The following is a 9237-nucleotide window of genomic DNA, read 5'->3' as shown; positions in this document are numbered from 1 at the left end:
TGCCCTTGACTCTGACTCTGACTGTGAGTCCTTTTTTGCTGACTCCTCTGTCTTCTACTCTGGTCTTCTTCCCTCACTTTCTCTACATTTAAAGCTGCATTCACCAGTGCTGAAAAATCTCTGATCTGAAGAGCAACTAGAAGCATCTTGATCTCAGTGTTTAACCCTTGCTCAAACCTTTTACATTTTGCCTCCTCTGTAGGAATCATCTCCCTGGCATATCTGCTCAATCGAATAAACTCCCTTTCATACTCAGCTACTGTCATACGTCCCTGCCTCAAATAGATAAACTCTATTTTTCTCTCATCCATATATATGTCTCCTACGTATCTTTTCCTGAACTCATTCAAGAAAAATTCCCATGTCCTCTGTATTGGTTGCATTGTCTGGGCCACAGTGTCCCACCATTGGTAGGCTTCTTCTTTCAGGAGTGACACTGCACACACTAGACTATCTTCTGGGGAACACTATAGCTGCTGAAGCACCCTGTCTGTACTTTGCAACCAATATTCTGCTGTGGATGCATCATCTTCCTTACGTCCTTTGAATTCTGTAGCACCATACTTTCTCAATTTATCAATAGGCGGCCTAGCTGGTGCTGGTGCAGGAGCTGGTGGAGGAACTATAGCTGGCTGAGCTACTCCGGCCACCTGCCTGAAAATCTCTGTTAATTGCTGTAATAAGACCTCCTGCTCTGGCCTTCTAGCACCAGGAGGGGCCTGTGGCGGTGCATGGCCAGTGGCCTCAGTCGGTACATGACTTTCTACTTCTTCTCCGACTTGAAGTTCTCTCTGTTCTTCAGACATCCTATAATATTAAGATTCATAAAATAGATCTGCATCAGAGTTACATAAGAGTTACATCATATCTTTAATATATATGGCATATACATATTCTTATACCTATCTATTTACCCACATACTGTCTAGAATCGACTAAACTTGCTCTGATACCACTAAATGTAACACCCCCTACCCGGTTATTTAATTAACTGAGTTGGAGACATTACATTCTGTAACAATTCTCTTATCTTTCCTTTATTTTATATCATGTAAATCATGGCTTTTTTTTTTTAACCAAAAAATCCGGCAGAGTTTCCCCTAAAATATGGACTTAATTCCACCTGTGAAAAGTAATATCACACTTCTATCAATTTCAACCTTAACCCCCAAACTTCTTTCATCAACAATACCATTTCAATTCAGATCAAACACTTCATAATCATCTCATTCATCTCAATACAAAAACTTATACTAGTCATCCATATTTACACTAAAATTAAAATATTCAAATATATCTAATTCAAACCATATACAACCTTATTTCTAAAACTTTATGTACATGCCATATTTTCAAAATTAATTTTGTATAAAATGTACAAAATATACCCCAAGACAGTCAATGATGTAACTCTGACTGGGTTGATGTAGACCTTGATCTACTATTCCTTGAATTTACAACCTGCGCGAGGAAAAAATAAATTCCTACGCGAGGAAAAAATAAATTCCTACGCGCTAAGCAATTTGCTTAGTGGTGCTCAACTTTTTTTTTTTATAAATAAAACATTTAAATCAAAATTCATTTAACCACAGTAAATACAGTAAACTATATAGCAAATAAGTTGAAATAAAACTAAATCATATTATGTGAAATTTCACATATATACATATTTTCATTTCATAATCTTTTTCTTTTTATTTTTTCATCATGTAAAAAGGTTTATTTCCTCTTAATACTTTTATTATTCTCTTTATATATATATATATATATATATATAAATATTGACCCCTATAAATTTAAATGGGACTGTTAAGTCAGATAAGGAAACTGTAACTATAGGGCACAAAGTGCCAAATAACTGTATGGCTCGAAAGCCGAGTCTATAACTGTAGGGTACCTCATTGTATCCCAAAAATCCGTGTAACTGTAGTGCAATACTGCAAGATCTGTATATGGCATGCCACACCCTTAAACTAACTCACAATTCCCATCAAACTTACTAGGACCACACTTTAAATAATTTATACATTTAAACAGGGACAAAAACTGCAATACAGTGTCACTGTCAATTATTCAAACTATAATACTTTATCATATTACAACACCACTTTAAAACCTTACTTTTAAACATTGTCATATCATGTAATTCTATTAATTTAATACACCTACATAAATTATAAATTCATACTTTAATCCTTAATTAATTCACTATTATTCTTTTTAATTATTATTATTATTATTTTTAATATAATATTTATTTATTTATTTATTTATCACAATATACCTTATTTCTTTTTTTTTCTTTGAATTTCTATTCTTATCTCATATTCTTACACTCCATCTCACTTTTCTTATTCCTTTAATTTCTATATATTTTTTTTCATCTAATCTAATACCTTTCTCTTTCTCTTTTTTTTTTTTTTTCTTATTGCCACTATATCTAACCAACTTATATTTCTATCAAAGAAAAATGGAGTCATTACATTAGATCCATAACCTAAATTTTTGGTTAAATTAATACAAATTTTAAAATTTTCTATCTATTGAATCTATTATTTCTCAACTTTGATTATACAATATAATTACACTATTTTTCACTTGGTCTTTCTATTAGGGTAGTAAAATTTCAAATAGAACATAAATAACAATTTCTTGAATTTATTAAAATAGAGTTGAGCACAAACCTTCCCAAGATCTTCCACAAGCCTAAAATTCTCTAATTTTCCTTTTCTTTTCCTTTCCCTTCCACTTCTTCTTCATGAAAAAAAAAATAAACCAATAAATCAAATTAATACAATATTTCTCATAATTATGCACATAAAATTCTAAGACATAACCCTACAACAAAAACCCCTAACATACCTTTCAAATTTCCAATATGTAATTAATATTTCCTCTCCCTCCACCTTGAATTTTCTACTTGATTCTTCCTCCTACCTTGAATATTTAACTAGGGAAAAGACTTGGATGAGATGGGCTAGCAATTTGGGGTGAAAAATTGGAAGAAAATGGAGTAGAATTGAAAAGAAGAATTTTAGGGAAGAAAAATGGAAGTAACGGGAGAAAGAAAGAAGATGATCCCTAACTCTTTTCTTTTCTTTTTTTTTTTTTTATTCATTTGGGTTAAAGTGGCTAGCATTAAGCCACTTGTCCCAAATTAAATGTTTAATTTATCTTTTCTTTATCTTCTCTCTTTTTCTTTTTTTTTCTATTATTAATATTGATTTATGATTTATTTTTATTTTATTTTACTTTATTATTATTATTATTATTATTATTATTTATTTTTATTTTTTTTTTGGATGTTACACTATGCCTGAGTCTTCACTATCCCAACCAGTTAGGAGAAGCACAAGAGTAAAACAAACACTAAAATGGTTAACTGATTTCATTGTTCCTTCCAATATATCCAACAGCAATGCTGCCTTTACTGTCTGTAATTCTGTAAATTCTGCTAATGCTTATCCTCCCATATTATTTTTTCCACTTCTTATAATGTTTTCCAGGCACAAGTGTCTCAAATCCAGGAATCTTGTTCTTACAAGCAAGCTGCAAAAGAAATTAATTGGATCAATGCCATGCACCTGGAACTTGATGCCCTGGAGAAAAATAAAACTTGGACAATGTCTGCCTTACCTAAAAACAAGAAACCTATTGGTAGCAAATGGGTATACAGAATTAAGTACAAGCCAGATGGATCAATTGATAAATTCAAAGCCAGGTTAGTGGCCAAAGGATTTACACAGTTGTTGGGACTTGATTACACAGAAACTTATTCTCCAGTGGCAAAGTTAGTAACTGTCAGACTATTACTTGCTGTTTGTACAAGCTTAAACTGGCATTTACATCAACTTGATGTTAACAATGCTTATCTTCATGGTGAGCTTGATGAAGAAATATATATGGTGCCACCGGAGGGTTATGCTAAAGCTTTGCCGGGTCAGTATTGTAAGCTTAATAAGTCCCTTTATGGCCTGAAATAAGCAGGCAGACAATGGAACAAAATGTTTACTGCTACTATAGCAAAAATTGGCTTTGTGCAGTCCACTCATGATAATTGCCTGTTTATTAAAGATAATGGAGATCAATTTCTGGCTTTATTAGTCTATGTTGATAATATATTGTTGACTGGACCAAATGAACATTTAATTGATGATGTCAAACAGTTTCTAGACAAGACTTTTACTATAAAAGATCTTGGTTCAGCAAAGTTTTTTCTTGGAATTGAGATTGCAAGATCACAGCATGGCATGTTTATTTCCCAGAAAAAGTTCATTATTGATATGCTTTCTGAGGCTGATATGTTAAATTGCAAAGCTGTTTGTACACCTTTAATACAAGACTTGAAACTTGTTCCTGAAATGGGGGCTCAAATTGATAATCCAGAAATGTATAGAAGGCTAGTTGGCAGGTTGATTTATTTGAGTTTAACAAGGCCTGATATAGCTCAAGGTGTTCAACAGCTTACACAATTTATGCAGAGCCCTTATTCTGATCATTTGAAATCAACACTGCATTTACTAAAGTACCTCAAAGGGACACTATCGCGTGGTCTCTATTATCCTGTTGAATCAAGTTTACAGTTAACTGCATATTGTGATGCAGATTGGGCCACATGCACTATAACCCGGAAGTCGGTTACAGGCTATTGTGTGTTTCTTGGAGATTCTTTAGTTTCTTGGAAAACCAAGAAACAAGCAACTATTAGCAGATCATCTGCTGAAGCAGAATACAGATTAATGGCAACTACAGTTTGTGAACTTCAGTGGATTAGTTACGTTTTACAGGATCTTCAAGTCCCTTTACATTTGCCAATCCCTTTGAAATGTGATAATCTTGCTGCCATGCATATTGCGGCAAATCCAGTGTTTCATGAGAGAACAAAACACTTGGATATTGACTGCTATATTGTTAGAAAGAAATTAAAAGCTGGATTCATCACTACTTCTCATGTTCCATCAAAATTTCAGATAGCAGATATGTTTACCAAGGTTCTTCCTGCTACTGCATTCAAATTTCTTGTTTCCAAGCTAGGAATGGTTCATATTTTCCCTTCCCAAGCTTGAGGGGGGGCTGTTAATATATAAACTGCAGTAACTTCAGCAATGTGGCAATGACAGCAACAACAACAGCTTCCAGTAGCTTCCAGCAACTTTCAGAGCTTATTTGCTGTTATTTTACAGTTGTAACATACTTCTCTCAAGTGGACTTCTCTCCAAAGGAGTTACAACTAATTTCTCTCAAGTTACTTAGCAATGAAGTGTTTCAAAACAGCTGTTTAATTTATGAGCTAAATTTAGCGCCAATTCTGTTTTAATAGTTAGTTAGAATGAAAGATTCTGAATTAGTTAAGAGTTGTATAAATAGTAGAAGCATGAGCTTAGATTGATGGGTTGTACAATTGTAATAATTTTTTGATCATTAATGAGAAATTCTTCATTTCTTCTCAAAAGTTACTAATTTATTTTATTTCACTCGATCACTTTGTACATACAGTGTATATTAAACACTTCACTTCTAACATATGAGTGCACTGGTCGAGCTAATCATAAAGAGATTTAGGGAAATACATGCTAAATTTTAAAATTGGATTTATTTGGTTTCCGACTAAGAGTTTAGGTGTAGATTTGATCTTATTGCCTTTAGATTATTATGTTAATAAGCTTATTTAAACAAATAGTTATTCCACGTGGCAAGCAAATTCATGAGAAAATAATAAAAAATAACATGTCAAAACATATTTTATCAAATTTTAGTTTTAAAATTAAATAAAATCATTAAAATATTTTTAAAAAATTGACCTGTAATATAAAAAATTGAAGATATAGATCAAATAACTAAAATTTATAAACATCTAATTTTTTTCATACCAATATCTTTCTTTTTCAGATTCAAACTCGGACGGTGAAATAACAATATCTGCAATGTGAACTATATTAAATAAACTTTTTTGTGTCCAAATAATTGAAAAATATCCAAGGTTTATGTCATTTTATATTTTAATCCAAACATTCAAATTTTGGATGAATTGACCCAATATTTACATTTTATTATAATTATAATACCCGTCTAAACTCTGAAATTCATAAACATTTAATTTTTTTATGCCAATATCTTTCTTTTTAATATTCAAACTCGGACTATCAACGTGAAATAACAATATCTGCAATGTGAATTATATTAAATGAACTTTTTTGTGCCCAAATAAATGAAAAATATCTAACGTTTGTGTCATTTTATATTCTAATCCAAACATTCAAATTTTGGATGAATTGATCCAACATTTACATTTTATTATAATTGTAATACCCGACTAAACTCTGAAATTCATAAACATCTAATTTTTTTCATGCCAATATCTTTCTTTTTAAAATTCAAACTCAGACCATCAATGTGAAATAACAATGTCTGCAATATGAATTATATTAAATGAACTTTTTTGTGTGCAAATAACTGAAAAATATCTAACGTTTGTGTCATTTTATATTTTAATCCAAATATTCAAATTTTGGATGAATTGACCAAATATTTACATTTTATTATAATTGTAATATCCAACTAAACTTTAAAATTCATAAACATCTAATTTTTTCATGCCAAGATCTTTCTTTTTAAGATTCAAACTTGGACCATCAATGTGAAATAACAATGTCTGCAATGTGAACTATATTAAATGAACTTTTTTGTGCCCAAATAATTGAAAAATATCTAAGGTTTGTGTCATTTTATATTTTAATCCAAACATTCAAATTTTGGATGAATTGACCCAATATTTATATTTTATTATAATTGTAATACCCGACTAAACTCTGAAATTCATAAACATCTAATTTTGTCATGCCAATATCTTTCTTTTTAAGATTCAAACTCGGACCATCAACGTGAAATAACAATATCTGGAATGTGAACTATATTAAATGAACTTTTTTGTACCCAAATAATTGAAAATATTTGATGTTTGTGTCATTTTATATTTTAATCCAAACATTCAAATTTTGGATGAATTGACCCAATATTTATATTTTATTATAATTGTAATACCCGACTAAACTCTGAAATTCATAAACATCTAATTTTTTCATGCCAATATCTTTCTTTTTAAGATTCAAACTTGGACCATCAACGTGAAATAACAATGTCTGCAATGTGAACTATATTAAATGAACTTTTTTGTACCCAAATAATTGAAAATATCTGATGTTTGTGTCATTTTATATTTTAATCCAAACATTCAAATTTTGGATGCATTGACCCAATATTTACATTTTATTATAAGTGTAATACCTAACTAAACTCTAAAATTCATAAACATCTAATTTTTTTCATGCCAATATCTTTATTTTTAATATTCAAACTCATACCATCAACGTGAAATAACAATGTCTGCAATATGAACTATATTAAATGAACTTTTTTGTGCCCAAATAACTGAAAAATATCTAACGTTTGTGTCATTTTATATTTTAATCCAAACATTCAAATTTTGGATGAATTGACCCAATATTTACATTTTATTATAATTGTAATACCCGACTAAACTCTGAAATTCATAAATATCTAATTTTTTCATGCCAATATCTTTCTTTTTAAGATTCAAACTCGTACCATCAACGTGAAATAACAATGTCTGTAATGTGAACTATATTAAATGAACTTTTTTGTGCCTAAATAACTGAAAAATATCTAACGTTTGTGTCATTTTATATTTTAATCCAAACATTTAAATTTTGGATGAATTGACCCAATATTTACATTTTATTATAATTGTAATACCCGACTAAATTCTGGTATCAGAATTTCAACTTTTCGATGGAATTTCCATTGAAATTCAAAATTTCGGAACTAAAAACTTTAGAAGGGTAAAATGGATTTTTTATAAAATGAATTTTAAGCATTTTAAAATTTATTAAAAAAAATTTCAAATCATTAAGGTTCGACGGCCGAAACTAATAAGCTGGCAGACCCAGCTATAAAAGGCTCCAACCCAATTTTAATAGGAGTTTCACTGTCTTCTTTCGAGCAGAGGTGAGCCTATGATCTCTTGATGATTTTCACTTTGTTTTTTCATAAATCCTTTAGAAATTCATAAGATTTACCTTTATTTTGAAGAATTAAGTTGAATTCTCGAGGTTTTTGCCATCGAACCCTTAGGAGCTTATCTTTTTATCCTCAACTTCTTTCTTGTTGTGCTTTGCTTTCTCCGAAGATGTAATACCCAGCTAGACCCCGGCATCGGAATTCCTGCTTTCCGGCGGAATCTCGGATATCGAAACTCTCTAGAAGGGTAAAATATGTTTTTCTAAAATGTTTTCATGTGTTTTAAGGTTTTAAGTAAGAAAGAAATTGAGTTTTTGAAAGAAAAGCACCAAGGAAGGAAAGCCAGGTTCGGCCGCCGAACCTCATGTTCGGCCGCCGAACATGGTGAAGTTTAGGGAGCACCTTTGACCCCCGAAGGTGGTCTAGCCAGCCACCTATAAAAGGCCCCATGTCCGAAAATGGGCAAGTTTTCTTCTCCATTTTCGGGCAAAGGTGAGTCCATATCCTTCCATGGTTAGTTTTGATGTTTTCCTTCAAATCTTTCAAGCTTTTAACAAGCTTTCATCTTGTTTTGAAGTTTTTAAGCTCAAAATCGAAGTTGTGAAGCTTGGAGACCTCCGGAACTCGTTTTCCCCAAATCTCCAAGTTGGGTCACGCCTCCTCTCGATCTTCAAGAGGTAAGCGTCGATCCTCACCGTCTTTGATGTTTTAAGCAAGTGTTATGTAGGGTTATGGGGTAAAGATGCATGATTAGGCTAGTTGTAAAATGATAGGGTTTATGGTAGTTTAAGGTTAAATGCATGATTAAATGTATGCTAAATGTTGATGTGGTTGGGGTATAGGCTAGTTTTAATCCCCTAAATGCTTAAGAATGTGTTTATACATGTTTTTGCATGAGTTGGTTTGAGTTGTGAGGTTTGGTTGGTTGAATGTGTGTGAGAGGCTTGAGTTCTGCCATTCTGGAAGAACTCAGGTTTGGCTACCAAAACCATGTTCGGCCGCCGAACCTGCCTGTGGAGGTGGTTTGGCCACCTAAACTTGCCCTCGATAGTTTGGACTTTCGGCTCTAGAGTGGAGTTTCAGCCGCCGAACCTGCCGCCGAAGGTTGGTGACTTTCGACTCTGGACAGACTTTTGGCCGCCGAACCCTGCCCCCGAAAGTGCCTGACTTTCGGCTCTGGAGGGACTTTCGGCTGCCGAA

The 9237-nt window shown here is 32.1% G+C and overlaps 1 long non-coding RNA gene across 1 annotated transcript; it reads right to left on the bottom strand.

Annotated features, from left to right (window-relative positions):
• Nucleotides 1-815: 815 nt before the first annotated feature.
• LOC122725057 lies at nucleotides 816-3174 on the bottom strand. The gene is made up of 3 exons (XR_006352440.1): nucleotides 2863-3174; nucleotides 2685-2754; nucleotides 816-1461 (listed from the first exon to the last, which is right to left on the bottom strand). It is a non-coding gene; the product is annotated as an uncharacterized LOC122725057 (long non-coding RNA).
• Between the last annotated feature and the right edge of the window lie 6063 nt (nucleotides 3175-9237).

This window comes from Manihot esculenta, chromosome 11 (genome assembly GCF_001659605.2).
Source record: "Manihot esculenta cultivar AM560-2 chromosome 11, M.esculenta_v8, whole genome shotgun sequence".
Lineage (NCBI taxonomy): Eukaryota > Viridiplantae > Streptophyta > Magnoliopsida > Malpighiales > Euphorbiaceae > Manihot > Manihot esculenta.
Note: the sequence above shows the minus strand (reverse complement) of the source record. Positions and strands in the feature narration are given on the sequence as shown.